Below are 24,664 nucleotides of genomic sequence, written 5' to 3' on the forward strand. Positions count from 1 at the left end.
TTGGAAAATCTGGGAATTTCACAAATATTTTGTAGTTAACATTATTTTACAGAAGAAGTATAAGATATTTTAAAAAGCATAAATGAAATGGGAATAAAATACAAACAATACATCTCATCAAGTTTTTTGCTGCATAGGCAGTCATGATTTACAAAGGGTTTACTATCATAAATATCAGAAACGCCAGCTTGGTGCTGGATGAAAAATGAATTACCTCATTGGCTAGCACTCTGAAACTGGGAACATCCTGGGGAAAAAATCATGTGACTTGCAGAGTATTTACAACTTTAGAAGTGGTGCTCAGCCCTTGTAATGGAGAAGAAAGAAAACTAAAACACATGATTTGATTCTGTTCTGCATTATTCTTGGCTAATTGTGTGGCTGATTATCACTGAAAAAACCCTTTTAGCTAATGATGGCAGAAATACAAAAATATCTATAAGAGATAATTTATTATTAAATGTAGCAAATAAAAACAATACTCAAGCAGCAGAGATGAAGGAACATAATACTATAAAGAAAATGATTATTTTGCACCAAGCTGTATAAAGAGCATGTTTGGGGTAGTGATTCAAATAGCAAGCTAGAAACCAGGAGAGTGAATTCTAGCTCCATTTTAGGTATGAAAGCTGGCTGAGCTTTCTGTCAACCCAGCTCATCTCAAAGGGTAGTTGTTGTTGGGAAAATAGGAGGAGAAAGGAGAATTGTGTATGTTTATTGCTGTGAGTTATTTATAAAAACAATAAAGATGGAATATAAATAAAATAAACCCAATGCTGCTATCTTCTTCCCAGCAATCTGTACTGTATCAGAAGATGAAGGACTGAGTCAGATCAGTGTTAACTATTCCAAAGGCTATGCCAAACCAAACTTTCAAATTTCACAGGTTAGAAAGACATACCAATTTGATTCTTGTGAGCAACCATGATGTGAACTAAAGCTACAAGTCTTACTAAAAAAATCAGCACAGCTTCTGAAACATCACTGCTAATACTGAGGCCACTTTAAGAGCTAAACAATTAGTCATAGTAAATTTGAATAAAATATAGATGTATAAACACACAAATAAAGAAAACAAAATAAGTTCTATGTGTATATCTTAACTTAACTGTATATCTAACACCAAATATGCTTTTCTAGCAGTAAGTGGCAGTATCCCATCCTGCAACTCAAGAAGTTGCCTGATGTTTGTTTTCCCTCCAGAAACCTTTTCGCTCTGTGTGACTCATCCTAAAATATTCAGACACAGACAGGGATGCCCAGTATGCAATTAGCAAGTAAAATAAGTAAACAAATAAAAGAATAAGCGAAATAAAAGAATAACAGACACCAGGAAAAAAAGACATGGGAACCCCATTTAAAATTTGAGATTAAAGATGGAAGCCATATTTGAAAGGATTGAAGATAGCAGCAGCACATGAGATATTTAGAGAAATCAAGACCAAATCCTAGAGACTGAACCCCTTCCTTCCCGTTTTCCTCTGCTCACCACACAGAAAGTCAACACACCTCAAGGTCCCTATGCCTCCTCATTTCCAGTCAAACTAGTTTAGCATCATGATCTCCCACGCAAGGATGCTTGAATAACCCTTCCCTGGTAATACTTAACTGGGTTGGTATCTGGGACACTTGCAAAGAAGGACAGCTCATTTTGGCTATCAGGAAGAAAGAGCTGTAAAAATTAGATAGTGGTGGGGGAGGGGAGATGGGACAGTTTGTCGGCAAACAGAGGAGGAAATTGCTATACGGGCTTGGGGCTCAGCTGCTACAAGTGTACACATAGCAATAAATGAATGAATCAGAGGATGACAAAAAATATCCCATAATTCCATATTATGTTTCTATTTCTAATTAGATTAACCTCTCTTACCAGTTTTGGATAACTTCTCATACAAACAGGGCACAACAGCTAGTTCAAGAACTCTGCAACAGGAAAATTCACCTAGCCTAATATTTCTCTCACTCTGGTCAGCTTAATCTGGCTAATACATATTTTTCTGTCCTTTCTTACCATAGCTCAGAGATAATTGCAGAATTGTAGCATTAAAAACAGTTCTCCAAAGTATTGCCCCAAATGGAAGTCTGTTGGGCAAATCATGAAAAAGTTTTCTGAAAGAAGCTCTGTTCTTTACATTCAGCAATCCCTCACTACTGTTAATGTTAATTTTGTAATTCACCTAGGAACGTAGTGATGAACCAAGACACTGCTTAGTCTTGCATTTTGTTTCTCACCTACCAGACAGTTCTGAGATCCTCAAAAACCCTCTCCCACTGTATTCCCTTTGAATGGACAATTGGAAGATGTTATCCCCAACCAGGAAATTACACAGAATAGCCATTGCTGGATCCACAGCAGACTAGTACCATTGCCATAGCAGGTACCCATTCTGGACTTCCAGACCTTCATGCAGAAGATTCTAGATTCTAAATGTTGTCTATTGAATCCTGATATCAAAAATTAGAGGATATTCATTAAACACATGGATAGACATTATTTTAATTACATTTTACAGTATGAACATTAGTACATCCTACCTTAAGATATACTCAATAAATTTTAGTTTTTATCTTTACCACCTCGTAGCATATGGCCTTCAGTATGCCACTCAAAGGCTAAGGACAGCCTTGATTCAAGAAAGTTGAGCACCTGATATAACAGAATGTTTCCAATTATTTTGATCAATAGATTAACCATCACCACCCCAAAAAAAGAATGAAAATACTCTTCGGTCACCTTCTGGTAATGCAAAATGATACCATCAATGGGAAGTCTAAAAATTTTATTTCATTTTTACTAAACTACAAGGAAAAACATGAAAGGCATCTGGTTCTGTGGAAAAACAGGTGCTCTTCATAAAAAAGGCCCAGATTCATTTGAATTGAAAAATCTGAGACTCCAAAGTGAAGAAAGATATTTTCTTGACCTGTTGCCACTGTAACCGGTAAGAGAGATGCATAAAACATTTCCTTGGAACATGTAAGCTTAGCTGAATTGACTTTTTTCTGTTAATAGGGGATACTTTTGCTTTGCATTTCTCTCCTTAGCAGTCCAAGGTCAATATCTCTAATTTATATATGATATTCTCTACTCTCTACACATGATAAACACAACTTCTGTCAGCTTAAGGCAACACTGGGCTTTACATAAAATGTCAAAGTTTCAGTTTCCAGTTGTGGTTGGCCAGATAGGAGCCTTAAGAGATGAAACACTGCCTTAATAGTGAACTAGTGTTTGGTATCCACTGTAAACCACCCATTCTGCAGGGGCTTTGTATGTTGCAAAGGAAAGGCTGGCAGGCTATGATTCATCATCCACTTTTGTTTTTGGTAGCATCTTATTTCAAAGAGAAGTAGCCATCTAGGCTGGTCTCACTTTCAATTTCAGCTTTGCATAGCCATTGAGCCTTTTATCTTTAGGCAGATATTTATGAATTGATTAATATCAAAACGTCCTTGCTTTACTATCACAGCTGGGACCAATAACTCCATCAATGAATGACATAGTTGTTAAATGAGACTGCAATGGAGTAACAACTTTACATCCATAGCAATCGTTAAGTGAGACATCATGTGACCATGCCTTGCGATTTTACTGCCAAATTCTCTATTGAATCAGCTTGTTTGAAGCCAGATGCAAAGCAGGCAAATAATGATCCTGTGACTGTGAAACATTATGATTATAAGGGTAAGGATCAGTCATAAAGTACCTTTTTCAGCACCAATGTAACTTCCTATGGCCACTAAACAAGGTTGTCGTTAAGCAAGGACTACCTGTATTGTTTCTCAATTCTATAATAAATGCTGCATTTACTGTTCTGGGAAGAGCAAAGTATGAAGACAGTACAAATAGCATGAAAATCAGAACAAAATCTTGCTAAATTCTAACTTCCTTAAAGCTAGCTCCTATCACTTCTTTCACATACTGCAATTTGTGCCTTGTAGCCTGGGAAATGATACTCTCTTTGGAGCACATGCTCTCTCATTCAATTTGATTTAGATACTCGGGTAAAGGAGAGAACAACTCTATACATCGAACTACCTAAGGAACAGCCCAAATTCAGACACACCAGGCTGGTAAGCCTTCAGTTCCTTTCTGCAGAGGAAGCAAACCAGCCAGGGAAATGGGACAAACACATTTTATTTGACTTTTCTCTTTGGCTCTATGCCTTTCAGGAGGCCTTTTTCATGGCTGATCAAGTTTCCCAACAGTCTCAAGGTCATACCATATTCAACCGTGTGTGTGTGTGTGTGTGTGTGTGTGTGTGTGTGTGTGTGTGTGTGAGTGCCCATGAAAGGGGAGAGGCTGGGGTATAGCCAATCCACCTCTACCACCATATTCCACAATTATTCCAGTTTAACTAGTGGGAAAAATCTTAGTTACTAAATTACTATTTTGTTAAATCACTCATCTGCTGCTCTAAAAAAACACCTTTCGGAGGAATGCTTTGTAACATTTTGTTAGTTGCAACTTACTGAAATGGTCAATCTGCTGTACCATTTTCAGAGATCTCTGGCCAGGTTGCACACATTGCATGATAGAAATGTGGAAATGTTCGCCAATAGCCTTTGAGCAATTTTAAAAACTGCTTTGGAAAAGCATGGGAGGGATAGCACTTAATTTTTTCCCCATGCTAAATTACAATATTCTTCCTTCCATCTCTCCATGTCCTGCTATTTGAATCACTGGGTTGAACGCGCTTTATCCTTTGATCTATCCAGTAATCCCTTAAGATTCCCACACCTCCAGATATTTACCCAACTTTAAGATAATCCACTTCGGGATTAAAACCATATAGACCATGCCTCTTTGTGTGTAGTTATTTGATTAATTTGGACTAGGTAGAGTATGTCACTGTGAGCTACAGAAATGTTACAGCGGAGGTTTTTTGTTTTGCTTTTTTGCAATTTTCCCACACTGACTCCATGCCTTGGTTTACAAAGAAGAGAAGTTCAAGTGTTAACACATAACCCCTACTAAGAAGAAGCAGAGATAAGACCATGCAGGAAGTTGGCAGGTTGAGATGGGCACAGATCCAAACAAGGCACAATATTCAAACATTCTTTCAGGCTGTGATAAGTTGCCCCATTAGTACCCCTGTTGGCAGCATGAGCTGGAGCAGCAGCTATTTTTAAAAACAGATATAGAATGAGAAAAAGACTGCAAGTCAGCAAAAGCTGATGTAGCTTTAGCAGAAAGCAAGGCATCAAAAAGGGTTATTTAACCCTTCAGTCACAAAGTGCCAAAGCAATAAAAGCATAGTCACAATCATTATTCTTTTGTGGTGTTTACACATCTTCTGGCTGCCCCAGTCTGAATAGCCAGACAGGTATCTTGGAAAGAGAGGCCCATCCTACTCAGTAATATCACACAAGAACATAAAATAGTCTCAGATTCTCTCACATCATAAATCTGATGGGTGGTTTTGGGTAATTCCTATCCTTAAACTTGACTCAAACATCATAGAGAGACTGTGAGAATAAACAGAAAAATATTCACTATGTACACAAGCTCATAGTTCTTGCAGGAAAGGCAGTATACATTATTGCATATAAAATATATACATTTATTACACATAATCTCCTTAGGATCAAATTTTTGTAGAGTGAGTTTTGTAGAGTACATTTAGATTCTAGGCTGGACTCTTGCATTCCACTTTAATTAAATGCACCCTTCTGCTCACTTGGGAACATATATAAAAGTTATTACAGAACACGGAACAGAGAATACTGGAAACATTTACTCCATCTAATTCAGGGGTCACTAACACAGTGACTGTCAGCCACAGGATATCCATCAATGTCCAGAAATGGTGCCCACAACATTATAAAGCTAAGTAATGGAAAATGAAACTAATTTCAAAATCTCAGGATAGCATCATATGTCAGATTTTTTTCACAGTCTTACGCAAAATCTCATAAGATTTCAGATAGTGGGACAGCATGTAATTCATTGTAGTCTCACATAACACTAAAAGTCATACACCATACCTTTAAGCATATGACTGATTCCACATTATTCTTGGATATAATCAAACACATCATATTACAGTTTAATGAAATTTATGAATGTCATAGAACAGCTGAATCACAAATAAATACTTATAAAAACAAATAGTTATGTGTTTATGCAATCCATGAACTGGAAGTTATGTAAAACAAAATCATATCCAGGGATCATTTATCACAACTGAACTAAATTAGCATAACTGAGTATACCAATCAAACTCACCTCAACCAAAAATTCACTTGCAAATATTTAGCAAGCCTTTTCTTCTGTTCAATCTCCTCTATTTCCTAATAACTCACATTATACTTTAAAACCAACTTGCAATTTTGCAGCTGATCCTTGCTATTTGCTGATCTCAAATGCTTTTAGAAAGTGTTGAACATTCAAAATCTTCTATTCCCCAGATTGAACCTAATGAAAGTGGTGTTCCAGCAAACCCTGGAAGTGTTGCAATGATCCCAAAATCATGAGTAGCATGCCAGCAATATTGCATTAAAAAGCTTTTCTCCTAGATGGACTGAAAAAAATACACATCCCAAGAAAGCATTACAAGGGATTCCTGCTGGTTGCCACTTATAACTCTGAGTGCTTGCTGAATCAAGAAAAGCTGTAAAATCAATACTAGGACACATACTTTCTGCAAAGAAAAAGGCTCCCAGATATTAGTTGTTGCTAATAAAAATTAGCTAATTTGGACCAGTTTTACACTTACATAAACAATTTTTCTGTTAAAGCAGAAACAGGCTGTCCAGAATTTGAAATTTCGAATAGGAAATCAGGACACTTATGGTTTTCCTTTGCATGAAACTCACATCTAAACTCACACTGCTTTTGTTATCTTTATTAACTTCCTTGTTTTCTTTCTACAACACCGGGCATTTCTCACACTGTATGCAATGAGGAAGAAATGGGAAAATATATACTGGGCTTTTGGCATGAGAGAAAAGGCAAGTGAGCAAATATTAGTGTTATTCTGGAGTAAGGCTAGATGGTCAACAGGCTGTTGCTTAGTACACATCAGATCTGCAGCAGGCAGGTTGGTTTAGGATTCAGGGATTTCCAATATATTTAGAGGATTTCCAATATATTTAGAGGAGTTCTTGCTCGTGAAATTTATGTTATAAAGATTTTTTTTAAAAAATCCAGTTAACTTTAGGACATTTTAGTCTCAAATGCTGAGGGGCCAAATGCAATATGTTTGATTATTGCAGAATATAAAGAATAATAAAAATAATAAAACAGAGAATCCAAGGCAATTCGCATACTCAGTAAGTCTGGAACTGTACATAATAGGGAAAACATAGCATTCTCAAATCCAGTATTAATGCAAGAATGCTAGGCAATGGCAGTATTATAAATAGAACACACTCTCTCTGTCTGTCTTTCTGTCTCTTCTCATATGTGTGTGTGTGTGTGTGTGTGTGTGTGTGTGTGTGTGTGTGTGTGTGTGAGGCTTTTTTCTCATAGAACGCTCAGAACGGAGTTCTGGCACCTTTTTTGGATGGAACCTTGTAGGGTAGGCAAGGCGGGTTGTATGACATGTGTGAGTTCCGGCACCTTTTTCTTTTACAAAAAAAGCAATGTGTGTGTGTATGTATCTCAAATCATTTAGTCCTTCATTTTGTTCCGCACTATATATATTTTTTCCATGTAGGCAAAAAAGTATGCTGTGGAAATTATATCATTTGGGTATACTCCAATTTCAATCCTGAAAATGTTGTTGAGCCTATTCTTTTTTGTCCTCATCATCTGCTACTCCTAACTCCTCTAGTTATACCACTGGACAATCTCCAACCTTATAGACAACAATCTAATCCATGCCCTTGTTCAATGAGAACACCGTTTCTAATTAAAAAAGGGTTCTACTGAACATATGGAAGATATCTCCTGAATGCAGCACCTCATAATTCTATTTCTATGGGCTAGAAAAGTTACAATAGATAATCTTTATGCTGTGCCTAGCAAACTAGTGTCAGATTTAACTAGAAATTTTCTCTCCATCAGTATTCACATCTCCCAATTCTTGAGAGTCAGTCACATTTTCCTTAAAATCTTTAATTTGTTTTCTTACTTTCCACATATCTTTATGCTGAAAATTAATGTATTTTTTATTATAAATTTGACCCAGGATTTGGCTAAGTGTATTTTGAAGGATCTATTTTTATGCCAAATGGTTTCCTTCATGTTATAGGCTTAACTAAAAGCGAAGTGAGGGAAAACAATGGATTGCATTCTACTTGAAAGTAAGTATGTAGAGAAGTTTGCTGAAAATCAATTTCCCTTAACCAAGATAATTATCTGAAGGACTCCAGTCCTTTCTCATTTTAGATTTACACTGAACTGAGTGACTGGGTATATTATTACAGTAACTTTAATTTGTTCTATTTTTTTTTACTTATTGTGTTGTTCAAACCCAATCTTCATGACTTAGTAACCCCTTATGGCATATGGCTACATTATAAGAACCGATGTTGCTATTTGACCCAATAATTAGCTGAAACCACAACACACAAATAACAAAAGATGCCAAATATTTGTGTTGAAGTAGAACAGCTTCCTCCATCTTCTTTTTGTGTGGAACAACTAAAAGGGCTCAGTGGATTAAGACGCTGAGCTTGTCGATCAGAAGGTCGGCAGTTTGGCGGGTCGAATCCCGAGTGCCGCATAACAGAGTGAGCACCTGTTACTCGTCCCAGCTTCTGCCAACCTAGCAGTTCGAAAGCACGTAAAATGCAAGTAGAAAAATAGGGACCACTCCAGTGGGAAGGTAACAGCGTTCCGTGCGCCTTTGGCGTCTAGTCATGCCAGCCACATGACCACGGAGATGTCCTCTTTGGCTTTGAAACGGAGATGAGCACCGGCCCCTAGAGTCGGAAACAACTAGCACGCATGTGCGGGGGAACCTTTACCTTTACTAAACAAAGGCAGTCGGGGGGGGGTATTTGCTGGACAGAATTAAGGGACAGAAGACATTTGACTTTTGAAATCTGTTCTCCAGACCTTTCAGCTAAGTCCAGGGCCAGATATAAATGTGTCAGGGAATCATCTACAGTGTGAGATTAATGTAGAAGGAGAAAGCAGAAGAAGTCTTAAGTATATTGTCTTGGTTCATTCTTTCTCTTCTAAAAAGGAGGAATAGACATAGAGGAGAAAAGATGAAGCAAGGCAATATACTCCTCTGCTTACTCCTTCTACATCAGTCTTATACTTTAGATGACTTATATAACCTCAGATCCAAACTTGGCAAAACCATGTAACTGTGCTTAATCATAGGTCAATATTTAAGGTAATCAAAATAGGATTGAATTGCCAAACTGGACATAGTAGAAGGGAGCTATTTTAGGACATGATTTTAAATCCAATATAATACCGTTGAAGGCTGTTTGGTTTTCATGAATATACTGATAACACAGCAACAGATAACCCAAGATTTTGCAAAAAGTCATCCTAGCAATCTCAGCGCATGGATCTACCCTGCTGATCTTAGTGATCAGCTAGATTTTTAATGGTGAAGAATCAAAGATGGTATGACTCTAAAAGTGAATTGCTGAATAGCAACGGTGCTCATGTATTTATTTTTTTGGTTGGCCACTATAAAAACCAGATGCCAGATTCCCCTTAGCTTGTTGTACTTACGATGCATAAGCAACCTACTGAATTATTCATTCCACATCAAACAGAAAAGTTTGACAAGATATGCAAAACTGCATTTGCAAGCCAATATATATCACTCTAACAAAAATATTGATATATGGTATGTGCTAAAATTAATTTAATTGTGATTCCTGTTTGTGGGATACTGGGAAACATTATGAGGATGCTAGAGTTTATAAAGCTTTTTCAGCACACTTAACTGTAATTCCCACAAAGAATTTTCCTACCACCTCATATTTGCCAACAAAGCACATTGGTTCCTGCCAACACACTGTATAAAAAAGCTGCACATAAGTCATTAGCCACTGACGTCTGAGACTAAGTAATTTCACCAGGATCTTGATGATTGGATCTGAAGTTGGCAGCAAAGCTGAGCCCAGCACATTAGTTGCACTTTCACCTATCACAAAAGAAAATTATATCAGAAGAGGCTTAAAGCAAGCCCACAGAAAGCAAGAAATAGAGTAAAGACGATCAAAGTTCTAGTGATTAGATAAAGGGTGCAATCACAGCATAATCATGATGTAGGGTAAAACATACTGGAGAGAAAGAAAGAAAAAATTGCTGGCTTCAGCAACCTTTTTTCCTATTTGTTAAATGCGACTTTCATTTCTTCAGTAGATACCCATCTTACATACATCTAATAGCTTAATTCATACCCCATTACTTGTCTCTTGTCTATTACAGCTTTTTTTTTTTACTTTAAACGTTCTTTTGAGCAAGGATTTTTCTTTTTGCTTAGGGTACTATATACCAAAGTTGGGCAATCCCTGGTTTATATTTGATTAGTATAATCATGCAATAAATATTGGAAAGCAAATTATCATTTCTCAGTAGCAATTTTTGCTTATTTTTTAAAAAAATTGGAATTACTGTGAATGTGCTAAACAATAGCAGATTTAATACATCAAATTTACTGAAAATGAACTATCCCTCCAAAAAAGAAGGGGCTCAGTTCCCATCATTGACATTACCATGCCCCTTGGCCAATAAACTTTAGCTTCTTAACACATGCTGCACTATATCATAAAACGTGTTAGGTTCCCTAAGCTGGTAGGCAGCCTTCAGATATCTGTTGGATAGTGATAGTTCCAATCAGGTATACTGTAGTTGGTATGGCCAATGGTCAGGCATAGTGTTCTTGAACTATTAGAATAAGCATTCCCCATGAATTTATGAAAAGGAACATGATTCTTTCTTCCCATTCTGCCTACCTTTTTGGTAAGTTAGCCACTTAGAAGATTGACTTTTGAATAGTTTCACTATTTTTGGAGACCACTGGCAGTATCATTTTTGCTTTACATGAGTGTTGTCTGCTATTTCATCTCATATGCTAGTAGGTAACCTATATCAGAGATATTGGAATTTTGTTTTCTAGAAGGTATTATTCATGTCTGTGTGGACATCGATCACTGATATATAAAATTCCATTTCCTTTACTTCCATGCAGTAACTCAACACACTACTCAATGAGGGCAATTACTAACATTCAGTAATAGACTGAATTAAACTTCCTGAAAATTCTGTTTTGCCAAACTTCTGAGAGATAATTATTTTCATAAAAGGTTTTTTTTCTTGGAAAGACTAGAAGAATTTCAAATACAGTTACATCTGACTTTCAATCGTTGTATTTTCATTTTGCTTAGTATTTTTACAGTATATTGCTGCTTTTTTTCCTAGATATTATACACAGTGATTTATATAGCACTGTGCTTCCTAAACAAACCTGTGAATATGTTGAGCTGAAAGATATGACGGTACTGGTCCAAGGTTTCCCACATTTTACAAGAAAAAGAGGCCCTGTTCATTCACTGCCATTTTTTCTCTTTTGTCTCAACCACAAAGAACAAATGTATATTCAGAACACTAATTAAAAAGGTCACTAATATACAAGAATATATATTTGATGTTATAGATCAGACATGATATATTCATATTCACAGGAACATTCCAGATGTGGAATGTGTTAAAAAGCCTGCAGGAGGTAGCTATTTAAAATTTGAGCTTGAAAAATTAAGTTGATAATTGATTGTAATGATTAATCATTCATTTATTATGTTACACTTTCAGGTCACCTGCCTCAAGGGCTAAAGGCATTTGTCCAGATCTCTTATAATACTCAAGCATAAGTAAAACTAAAAAATTATTTGGAACAATTATATGCAGTGCCAGTATATTTTGAAGTGAAATAAAAAATAGGGATTGCAAACTATGACGAAGTGATACTATATCAATATCATAAATAGCCAATTTGTTTCTAAGTATAGTGCAATGTGTTTGTAATACCCATAATATAGGAACTCAGTATGACTTGTATCCAGACTGCCAACGGGAATATCTTGTCCAAAGAGAATCTAGCAGTCTTGTTCAATCCATTCACAGTCTCCTTCCTTGAGACATCAAAGAAAGATGCCTTCCAAAACAGTTCTTCTCAAAAGCAGCTACTTCCTTGTGCAATAAGCTGCCCTTAAAATCCATATGGCCTCCAACCTTCCATCTTTTTTCTGGCCAAAAGATTTGACACTTTAATGTAGTATTGAGACATTAAAATATATGGCAGGGACTGTTTTTAACCCTCATTTAAACTATTAGGTATTTTTATACCATTGCTATATTGATATAAAATGATTATTATTTTATTTTAATTTGGACTAGAGATGTAGTCCCTATGTATCTGACATGGCAGAGAAATTAATGGCTTGGGTGGGGCATGAAAAGTAGAGATATCAAACTTCACAATTTTTTCATGGATTGTGTAACTAGATTGTAAACTAACTAAAAGGACAAGGATCTGCTTTGCTGATAAGGCTGCTGCTATGTTATTTCCCTAGCATAAGAGGAGACCAAGCATCCCCATCTCCAAACTGTTAACTTTGAACACCAAAATTTAGAGAACCAAATTGAGATTTCAGAATTGTAAAGGTTTTCGACAGTGTAGAAAATATAGAGTAGGCATGTCAAACTGCCGGCCTACAGGCCGGATGCATCACAACAAAACCGTGCCCTCCCCATTGCCGGCAATGGGGAAAAAGTCACAATACGTCGAGTGATGTCACATGATGTTGTGAGTTTGACATGCCTGCTATAGAGGATAATTTAAACAATTGCATTTATTTATTAAATACTTCATATAAATGTAGTAAACAGTCCATCGCCTTGATAAAAAGCTTACAATGCAAATAGAATAGCTGATGGTTCTCATTCCTGTCTTAATAAATGGGCATATACACTTTGAAAGGAAAGTGCTGTAAAGATTTTTTCTCCATAGGAACCTGGAATGTAAGATCCATGAATCAAGGAAAGCTGGACGTGGTCAAACAAGAGATGACAAGACTGAACATCGACATCTTAGGTATCAGCAAACTAAAATGGACAGGAATGGGTGAATTAAATTCAGATGACCATCAGGTATACTACTGCGGGCAAGAATCCCTCAGAAGAAATGGAGTAGCCTTCATAGTCAATAAAAGAGTAGGAAAAGCAATACTGGGATACAATCCTAAAAATGACAGAATGATCTCAGTTCGAATCCAAGGTAAACCATTCAATATCACAGTAGTCCACGTCTATGCCCCAACCACCAGTGCTGAAGAGGATGAAATTGACCGGTTCTATGAAGCCCTACCTTATAGAACTAACACCAAAAAATAATGTCCTTATCATCATGGGGGATTGGAATGCTAAAGTAGGAAGCCAAAAGATAACTGGAATAACAGGCAAGTTTGGTCTTGGAGTACAAAATGAAGCAGGGCACAGGCTGATAGAATTTTGTCAAGAGAATACGATGGTCATAGCAAACACTCTTTTCCAACAACCCAAGAGACGGCTCTACACATGGACATCACCAGATGGTCAACACAGAAATCAGATTGACTATATGCTCTGCAGCCAAAGATGGAGAAGCTCTATACAGTCAGTAAAAACAAGACCAGGAGCTGACTGTGGCTCAGACCAGGAGCTTCTCATTGCAAAGTTTAGGCTTAAACTGAAGAAAGTAGGGAAAAGCACTAGGCCACTCAGGTATGAATTAAATCATATCCCTGTTGAATATACAGTATTTTTTATTTATTTTTATTTTTATTCCATTTATATCCCGCCCTTCTCCGAAGACCCAGGGTGGCTTACAAGCTTAGCAGTAGCCTTCATTCTATGTATATGCCTGCTTATTAGGGCTTTCACGCACACCCCAAGCGGCATTATTACAAAGTCAGCTTAATTGCCCCCAACAATCTGGGTCCTCATTTTACCTACCCCGGAAGGATGGAAGGCTGAGTCAACCTTGAGCCTGGTGGGATGCGAACCTGCACTAATTGCAGGCAGCTGGTGTTACTTAAGGAGGCATTAGCCCACTGCTCCACCAAGGCTCTCTAGAGGTGACAAATAGATTTATGGAATTAGATCTGATAGAGTGCCTGAAGAACTATGGACAGAGGTTCGCAACATTGTAGAACAGGTAGCAACCAAAACCATCCCAAAGAAAAAGAAATGCAAGAAAGCAAAATGGCTGTCTGAGGAAGCTTTGCAAATAGCTGAGGGAAGGAGGGAAGCAAAAGGCAAGGGAGAAAAAGAAAGATACGTCCAATTGAATGCAGAATTCCAGAGAATAGCTAGAAGAGATAAGAATGCCTTCTTAAATGAACAGTGCAAAGAAATAAAAGAAAACAATAGAATAGGGAGGACCAGAGATCTTTTCAAGAAAATTGGAGAGATAAAGGGAACATTTCATGCAAAAATGGGCATGATAAAGGACCAAAATGGCAGGGACCTAACAGAGGCAGAAGAGATTAAGAAGAGATGGCAAAATTACACAGAAGAACTATACAAGAATGAGCTTAACGTCCCTGATAATCACAATGAGGTGGTCACTGACCTCGAGCCAGACATCCTAGAATGTGAAGTGAAGTGGGCCTTAGAAAAGCTGAGCAACAACAAAGCTAGTGGAGGTGACAGTATTCCAGCTGAGCTATTTAAAATCTTAAAAGACGATGCAGTAAAAGTGCTACACTCAATTTGCCAGCAAATTTGGAAAACTCAACAGTGGCCACAGGATTAGAAAAGATCACTTTACATTCCAATTCCAAAGAAAGGCAGTGCCAAAGAATGTTCAAACTATTGCACCATTGCACTCATTTCTCATGCTAGTAAAGTTATGCTTAAAATCCTACAAGCTAGACTCCAGCAGTATGTGGATCGAGAACTACCAGAAGTACAGGGAGGATTTCGAAGAGGCAGAGGAACTAGAGATCAAATTGCCAACATACGCTGGATCAGAAAAGGATCAGAAAAAGGAAAGAAGGCGAGGTTGTCAGAATACAAGCTAACTTGAGGGCTAATCCACATGAAGCCCCATTTCCATCTGTCCTGTTTGCCATCATTCACTAAAGTGGACAATGTGAAATTTGAGCAGGCCCCGAACAAGGAGTATATATCAGAGGTGATGACCCTTTGAGAGCTGTATGCAACGAAATTTCATTTTGATGTATGCCAATTGGTGTACATTCAAAGTGACAATAAAGTTATCATCATCATCATGAAGAAAGCTAGAGAGTTCCAGAAAAACATCTACTTCTGCTTCATTGACTATGCTAAAGCCTTTGATTGTGTGGATCACAACAAACTGTGGCAAGTTCTTAAAGAGATGGGCGTTCCAGACCATCTTATTTGTCTCTTGAGAAACCTATATGTGGGCCAAGAAGCAACAGTGAGAACTGGACATGGAACCACTGATTGTTTCAAAATTGGGAAAGGAGTCCGGCAAGGCTGTATACTGTCGCCCTGCCTATTTAACTTATATGCAGAGCACATCACGAGAAAGGCAGGGCTAGATAAATCAAAAGTTGGAACTAAGATTGCCGGAAGAAATATCAACAACCTAAGATATGCAGATGATATCACTCTAATGGCAGAAAGTGAAGAAGAACTAAAGAGCCTCTTGTTGCGGGTGAAGAAGGAGAGTACAAAACTTGGGTTGAAACTTAACAGTAAGAAAACCAAGATCATGGCATCCGGCCCTCTCAATTCCTGGCACATAGATGGGGAATAAATGGAGGTAGTGACAGATTTTATTTTCCTTTGCTCCAAGATCACTGCAGATGGGGACTGTAGCCAAGACGTTAAAAGACGCTTGCTCCTCGGGAGGAAAGCCATGGCAAATCTAGACAGCACACTAAAAAGCAGAGATATCACCCTATCAACAAAAGTGTGTATAGTCAAGGCTATGGTCTTCCCAGTTGCAATGTATGGCAGTGAAAGTTGGACCATAAAAAAGGCTGAACACCAAAGAATTGAGGCCTTTGAACTGTGGTGCTGGAGAAGACTCCTGCGAGTCCCTTGGACTGCAAGGCGATCAAACCAGTCAGTCCTAGAGGGCCAGATCCTGAAGCTAAAACTCAAATACTTTGGCCACCTAATGAGAAGGAAGGACTCACAGGAGAAGAGCCTAATGCTGGGAAAGATTGAGGGCAATAGAAGAAGGGGATGACAGAGAATGAGGTGGCTGGATGGAGTCACTGAAGCAGTAGGTGTGAGCTTAAATGGACTCCAGAAAATGGTAGAGGACAGGAAGGCCTGGAGGAATGTTGTCCATGGGGTCGCGGTGGGTCGGACACGACTTCGCAGCTAACAACAACAACACTTTGAAAGCTGAAAGTGCAATGTTGTCCCACCACAGTCTTTAATATCCACTTGCACATTTTTTTATCATGTTATGTATGTTAACCAACTCAAAGGTCTAATACAGCCTTTCTTGTACTTAGCAGCAGCTACATTTATGTGCAATTCTGTTTTTGAACTGTCCTTTTGCCATTTGCCATTTTCTTTTTCTTCTTCCATGACACTCCAGGCATGTGATACTTTATGGATAATTTTTTAGACTTAAGTTGCCACAAGATTATTGCTTTTCTTGCAAAAAAATGATATTTTTTAGAAAATCTTTATTAGGCTATCCATTAGCTTATTATGAGCAGAAATCTATGCCTAATAGAAAACAATGTTCCTGTTTCCAGAATTCTCACTTTCACTTCTTTATCTATGAAAGTTGTCATTGCTTGTTGACTTCCTTGTTTAGCAACCATTCAGGGTTGGATGTATTAAAAAATACAAGTTTGCTGCTAAGCCTTGCATTTATGACTATTAGAGGGTCCCATAATCACCATTCAAATGCTTTGCAACTGGCCTGCATTTACAGCTATCACAGCTTGTCACAGTGACAATCATGTGATTGTCATTTGTATGCTGCCCAACTAGCTTGCAACAAGCAAAGTTAATGAAGAACATTGATATGTCATGGTGATGTCACACAGCAAACTCATGTTACCTGTATAAAGAAACAAGTCTTCTAGAGGATACAAAAAGTTCTAGTCTTTTTACAGATATTTTGAAAAAGCTGGCAGAGAGAGAAATTGAGACAAAGAAAAAGAGACAGAATGAGTGACAGTGGAGGTAAAACTGGATTTTAAGATCTCATTCAAAATTCATAGAATTCTAGAGCAAAATAATTAATTTCTAATGTGATAATGAGAGAAAATACTTCAGTACTGATCATTGGTTAAAGCAATGATAAAATAGGGTTGTATATAAGTAAGCGAAAAGAACTCAGGACCCAGATTTCTACAGCAGATTCCATTTTGTAATATAAATATTGTTGACCTAAAAGAATACCGTCTCCATACATGCATTTATAAATATTTTAAAGCAGTATTACTCACTACATACGGTACAGATTTGGAAAGCCAGACTGTTATTTGCTTTAAGCCAGTATCATCTGCAAAGTAGATTTACATTCCAGAGTAGGCCACTATTTCTCAATCCCAGCCATTTTAAAATGGGTGGAGTTCAACTCCCAGAATTCCCTTCCAGCTGCTTGGATTAAGAAACACTGGAGTAAAAAGAATAAAGTAAACAAAAGAATTCATTACACTGAATACTGTAAGTAGGAATTTTAAATGGAATTGTAAACAAAGGATGAATATGTAATAGTTAAAAGGTATAAACATTTAGTAAAATTTGAAATTGAAGAACAGCTTAAAGAATGTATGATAAAATAGGCTAAAAACTTTGATTAAAATATACAAATGGAACAGGAAAATGAGATTGAAATGACTGAAATTTACATGTACAAATATAATCTTAAAGAGAATTTTTATAATTAATGTACTGTTGGTGTATGACACCAAAAATATATATCTAGAATGTGTAAAGGTACATCAAGTTTATGTTGGAATTGTGAATAAGAAATCCTTTGTAGATGTGTTAAAAAGATAAAAAATTTGACTTCAAACACATATAATGATTCAGAGGATTTCAAAGATTAACATCAATTGAAACTAAAACATTTCTTCCTGGGACTGATGGATAAGCAATTAGAAAAGAATCATGGAACATTGATTTTATATATAACTGCAACAAAATTGTATGCACAAAGATGGAATGATTTGAGAGTACCTACAATGAAGAAATGGTTGGCGAAGTTGACAAAACATGCAAAAAAGGTTAAATTGACTTATTTGATTAGAGAAAAGGCAAATCCACATTCATTAATGACTGGAAGCTCCTTTTGGAGTTTTACATAACAAAGAAAAAATGAACTTATGATTTATGCTCTGATGATTAGACAGGATAGATTAGAGAAAGAAGAGAGTAATGTTGCACCCATCGAATAAGAGGAAAAAACATAATTGCACTTATAACTGCTGTAGAAGATCAGAAGCCACTCTACATTTTCTTTTGCTTTTTTTGCATTTTTCTTTTATTTCTTCCTTTCTCTTTTCTTTTCTTCTATTTTAGTTTATATTAGTTCTTACTGTTATTAAAATTTTCAATAACTTTTATGTATACGTATGAGGGAGAAAAAATGAGTGTGTGTGAGAATGAGTGTGAGTGTGTGAGTGTGTGTGTGTGTGTGTGTGTGTGTGTGTGTGTGTGTGTGTGTATGTGCGTTTGTTGATGTGCCTGTGTGTATTTGTATGAAACACTGGAATAGAGCTTTTAGCAGTGTATGTGATTTTCTAGTAGAATAAATAAAATGCTGGGGGCTTCATTCCCAAAAGCAATTGCAAGACAACAAAAACTGTATTTGATTCAATTTAGAATTAAGTAAATGTACTTGTGTTTAATATGGATCACTCTCCATTCTATTTTCCCTTCTATCATACTGGCAATTAAAGTTTGATCACTGCTATTTTGAAAATGTTTTAAGCAATTGGGGGACATTAGTATATATTACACTGTAGGCCTAATCCTAATAATATTTTTACAGGGTGGCATATCCTGTTCTTTTAAACTCTGGTGAAGAATCCAGATATTCTTCCAAGTTAAGGATCCGGTTAATATGTTTAAAGTTTAACCCTGCTCTATCATGGCTCCAGAAATGACAGACAGCTTACAAGGCCATGGCAGAGGTCGTCTACTAAGGAAAGTTTCACAAAGAAGGGATCCCTTTGTCAGGCAGCCCTCAAACGCTATAAGTCACCCTGCTCTGTGCCCTGTCTTCACTAATTAAACTTGATGGCAAGAGTTGGGTTCCACCTGGATTTTTATTAACAGAACATTCTGTTCCTCTCCAAGGCCAACAAGTCATGTCCTTCTAATATTGGCCAATGGCCAACTGGCAGCCCCTAAACAGGAGCTGGCAGCACCACCATTGAGTCAAAGATTATACTAGAAGGCCCCTGAGCAGCTTAATTCTCTTCCCACTGGGAAAAAAAATCCAGGACTCAGGTAAAGTAAAGAAAACAAATGACTGCAGGAGGACATAGCTTTCAATGGTTTTCATTTGCACAGCTAGATGGACATTTGGGAGAAAATGTGGGTAAATAGTATTGCATTTACATTGTATACTAATTTAAGAGAACTTTTTAATAAAATGATGTGGTTTTGGTATATGACACCAGAGAACTTATAAAAGATGTACAAGGGTATTTCAAAGCAGTGTTTGAAATGTGAAAAGCATCAGGGAACTTTTTATCATGCATGGTGGACATGAGAAAGCTGAAAAATTTTGGATACAAATTCACACAGTGATGTAAAGGATTTTAAAGATTAATATTGCAAAGAAATTGAAATTGGTTATACTGAGACTTATGGACCATGAATTAGAAAAGACATGGTACATTGATTTTGTCTATAGTAATTTCAACATTATTGTATTCACAATGATGTAAAAATATTAAAATTCATCCACAGTGGATGAATGGATTGGGGAAATGTCAGAAATGGCAAAACTGACCTGTCTGTTTAGAGAAAACAAAAACAAAAAAATTTCTGAAAGACTAGAAACCTTTTTGCTGAAAGGATGAATAAATAAATGGATGGTTTATGGATTTCAAGATTAGAAAACCATGGATACCTATCTATCTACTTATCTACCTTCCTAAAGGACTAGCCCAAACAACTGAATGCCTACAACCAGTGCTTTTTTTGTAAAAGAAAAAGGTGCCAGAACTCACACATGTCATACAACCCGCCTTGCCTACCCTACACCAAAAAAGGTACCGGAACTCCGTTCTGAGCATTCTATGACAAAAAAGCCCTGCCTACAACATAAAGATGGCCTTTTCTCTATGTATAGTCTTAGGTACAAATATCTAGTAGGCTGGGGACCGAATTTTATTTCAATACAGCTAAGAGGACAGCTTTTTCTTCCTGAAGTTGCTGGATAACTTAGGGAAATATGCCACACAGTCAATGTGGACCTATCTGTGCCAGGACCAAGGGACCCATGTCCACCTTCAGACACTGAGCAATTTTAGGCAACTCCTTTTCATTTTCTCTTAGCCTAACCTACTGCATAAGAATACAATCACCAAAAAATGGAGAGGAGAGCACTAGTTATACCACCCCAAATTCTTGGAGGAAAAGCAGGATGTAAATATAATAAATGAAATAAAAATATTCCAGTCTATTTAATGGTGGACCAGATGATTCCAATGGAGGCTCTTCGGCTAGGAAGTCCCACATCAAAACTGTACTTGGACTTTTACTCCTGGGCTTTAATATCTTATTTCTTCAGTGACAAAAGTATAATTGGTTTTGTTACTTATGTACCATATTCAAATGCATGCAACTGTAAATTTTAAATAATGTGTCTAAATTGTAATTTACTTTTATGTGAAGCATACTACCTAAAAGTGTAGAAAAAATTTAAACAAAGATTAAGAAATCATGAAGCGTTGTACCAAAAGCTATTTTTTTAAATGAGTACTCTCACCTTTTCCCCATTGAGCTAGCATGTGTACCTCCAGTTGGTCAAAAGAGTGCTAAAAACATCAATTAGGTAGCAAACTGCCCCTATTCTTGTTTTTCTCTCCTTGTGTCTGCTATTTGGAGAAGGACAAAAATAACAAAATAGAGACCCCCACACACCCACTGTGTGGAAATAGAGTGGCTAGAAATACAGGAACCTAGAAGCAGGTGCTGCCAAACGATGACTGCATCCACCATCCCGTAATAAATAAATTTTGAAAGAAATGCTGCAGCTCTGTTTTAATGGGGTTTTTTTCAGAATCTACAGCAGAAACAGTTAATTTCTGAAGTTAATCAGTGCAGCATGTGAACATCACTAGAAGTCCCACAGTGGCACTGGAAAAAACAAAGGTAGCATCAGTCCAGGACCCAGTGTTATTCTTGTTTGTAGAAGGGCCCTAATGAACCAGTGGGAAATTAGCAAAAGAGCCACATGTTTTGGAGTTTAACACCTGCCTCTTTTCATTCTCTGTAGAATGGTTAGATACCTGAATATTTTGGAAGAGCTGGCACTTTACAGTTTAGAGTGAGTGGCCATGTTGAAAAAGTGCCAAGAAAGACAATCTGGCTCCTTATAATTTTTCCTCTATATTTTAAATGTTAATTTCATTTCTTGGAGAAAAATTTACAAACTTTGATAAAATTGTGAACAATTCTGCCAGTGTTTGCCACCTATGGCAGTGGGTAGGGGGATGAAATTAGGTTTTGTTTAAAAATGTTTTAAAAAAGAAGGAAATTAAACCATACTAAGACCACACTAACACCCTGTGATCAGTAGTTTTTCAGCTAGAGAAAAGGGGGACTTCAATTTCTTTTATTTATCTGTATGTTTGTTTATAATGCTGAGTGAAGTCCTAAGATGGTGATGCCCCAAGATTCTTATATGAGTGGATATAGAATAAGGACTCACAAAGTTGTCCTCCCCCCAGAATCCATATATTTTTTATAAAAAGAAAAAAGGGGCAAAAAGGCTACCTCATGAGGCTTGATTTATAGCTCTAGAAGGCTGTAGATTACCCAGATTACCCAGATGATTGTGAAGAACTTGGCAACAAACTGAAGACAAAAACACCTTATTATGTCAACATAGAAACCTGAAGTCACACTGAAAGTGCAACGGTTTGCATATGAATGACAAGGAATGACTCTTCACTGTTTAACAATACTTTTTTTCTTTTTGTAAAATTCCTGATCTGCAGTAATACAAATATTGATTTGGAATTGCAGTTACAGGAGATTCCATTTAATGACTCATAGAGCATAATAAGCAATCAGCTCTATTCTTTCAGAATCATTACTTTATCCTGCATTCTGTTTGTGACTTTAATAAACCCATATACTATACGTTGTCAGAGCAATGGGCACACACATTCATGGTTAAGCGATACTGTTTGACTATTTTGAATTCTAAAAGGTACAATAGAAGTGTAGAACAATGGCTTCTTGAATTCTATATTTAGACAAGAGTAACCTTTGGGGAGTGATCTGAAGAATTTTGACCCTGCAATTTAAAAATACTGCATTAAAAAAAAGCTCTATATGCTCAAATCAGGCATCCATCTATCCAACTTAGATTTTGGGGAGTTGTAATCCTTACAACTAAAGCTGTTTCTCAGCTTCTCAGCCCAGGATTCTGGGAACTGGAAATCCACATGTCTTCAAGTTAGCAAGGTTGAGAAAAAGTGAGCTAAAGGGCTGGGACAAGAATGGAGACGGGAATGTATTAATTTACAACTTGTAGGATCCCCTTCTAAACATGTTTCAGGGCATCTTACATAGTCTTTTAAACACACCAAAAATTAAAAGCTATAGTTTTTTATTACAATTAGTACTCATATTAACATGACCATCTATGTATATTTATTGATAAAGTGCCTTCTATCAGTACTTAAAAGGCATTGTCAGTAGGCTCAGATATAACAATTCTGGAAATTACGCTCATAATGTAATTTGCCATATTGCTCCATATATTTTCCTATCTCTTTCCCTAGTACAATTTTCCAATTTTCCAAATACCAAAACTGAATTATAATCTGTTTCCTTATCATTTTCCTTTGTCCTACTCCTCCTGTTTTCATCTTTGTTCCAGAAATATAAACAGAAAAGGAAGACTGCGATCTTAAAGGAAACAAATAGTAGGAAGAGTAAAGTTTTTTGAGGAGACAGGAAGTTACAAAAGTAGTTTTAAAACTCTATGCAGGTCTTTGTATATATTTATAAAAACATTTAAAAAAAATCTTTCAGAGAAAAAGAAGAAAAATCAGGCTTGAAAGGAATGTGAGAGAAACACAAGAAAAAGATTAAAACAAATTCAGGTACAAAAGTCTTCAAAATCTTACATTACAGATGTTAGGATTGAACTGCAATGCTATCTGGGGCAAGATTGTGGATTTTACTCCTCAGTAAATAATAAGATCAGGCAGCATGTCTTTCAGTTCACCCGCATTCCCCCCACCACCACTTATCCTTAACCTGACCTTTCCTAACTTCAGATTTAAGAAGGAAAAGAGAAGCAAAAAGAGTTGGAAAAGAGAGGGAGAGATAAACAAGCTTACCTGACTCTGATGACTTGTGGCTCCTCTGTTGCTCCACTCTCAGAACTGGGGAATCCTGTTTAGTTTGAATCCTTTATCTACCTGCCTCCAAAGTTGCCACGCCTCTTTCTCTTGACATCACAGCCGGCCAAAACACACATACAAGCAGACTAGAATTAACCACAGGTAATAGAGCAGGTGCACCACAGCTCCTTTCTTCTTGGCAGCATTTTAGAGAGTTTGATGGTTAACTCGCTTAACTTTCCCTCCTCTGGGACATTTTCCTTTTCTCCATTCTTTGTTTTTCAGTCAGTTCTTGGGGTTATTCATACCATTTCAGACTTTCCTAATTAGCAGGGAAAGATCATTGAGTGCTATTGTAATAAGTCTGATAATGTCAGACTTGACAGCTTCAGAAAAGTAAACCTGGGATGGGGCAAGTAGTAGAAGATGGAGTATGAAAGATCATATTTTTGGCTAATGGGCACACTGGCACCTGGCATTCTTAATTTTGCCCAGAGATAAATTCTATTAGAATACTGACCTGAAGCTGATTTCAATCTACACAACAAATCCAAAGTCCTCCTTCATATGGAACAATTAGATGTTCAAAAAAGGGTTCTATGTGAAGGATTTTTTTTAAAAAAAATTAAATGTTAAAAAACAGCATTGCTATTTAATTTTTACAAAAGAAGTGTTTAATTTAATCTTGTGACACTAGATGGATATAACTCATCTTTAACGGAAAGCAAGGCAACAATCTTTTTACTGAGGTTTTGTCTCTCAGTAGTTTTCAAGCTTTCTAGTAGCTTTTTCTTCATTCTGCTATGGATGGCATACAGTATATGTTTGATAGAGAATGCAATGTGGCAGGGAAGTGAGGATAGAAAAATATTATAAGACGTATTTCAACCCAATTTTTCCATCATTTTCATTCCTGAATTAAGAATTACATAGCAGCAACAGATAGAGCTATTTAAATTTATCGGTGATGATTTCCATATTTCCTAGGGAAGAGGAAGGTAGCATTTTGTCAACAAGTGGAGGAAAACATTTTCTTCCCTGGTCTAGAGCAAGGCCCAAAGTCCACTGCAGTTGCATTTGTACATTGTCTTTAGGAAAAGTGTAGTGAGAATTACAAGTAATGTTTTGAATATTTTCCAAAGAGCTCTAAGTTCCTCCAAGATGCAGTTTGAGAAATAGCATCAAAGGTAGACCTCAACTTAAA

The 24,664-nt window shown here is 36.8% G+C and overlaps 1 protein-coding gene across 1 annotated transcript in view; it reads right to left on the reverse strand.

Moving 5' to 3' along the window:
• GRB7 (growth factor receptor bound protein 7) overlaps positions 1 to 23,482 on the reverse strand; it is a 58,234-nt gene extending 34,752 nt beyond the window's left edge. The window contains exon 1 of the mRNA XM_083377204.1: positions 23,458 to 23,482. The gene's annotated coding sequence lies outside the window, so the exon portion shown is untranslated. The remainder of the gene's footprint in view (positions 1 to 23,457) is intronic.
• Between the last annotated feature and the right edge of the window lie 1,182 nt (positions 23,483 to 24,664).

This window comes from Vipera ursinii (genome assembly GCF_947247035.1).
Source record: "Vipera ursinii genome assembly, chromosome: Z".
Lineage (NCBI taxonomy): Eukaryota > Metazoa > Chordata > Lepidosauria > Squamata > Viperidae > Vipera > Vipera ursinii.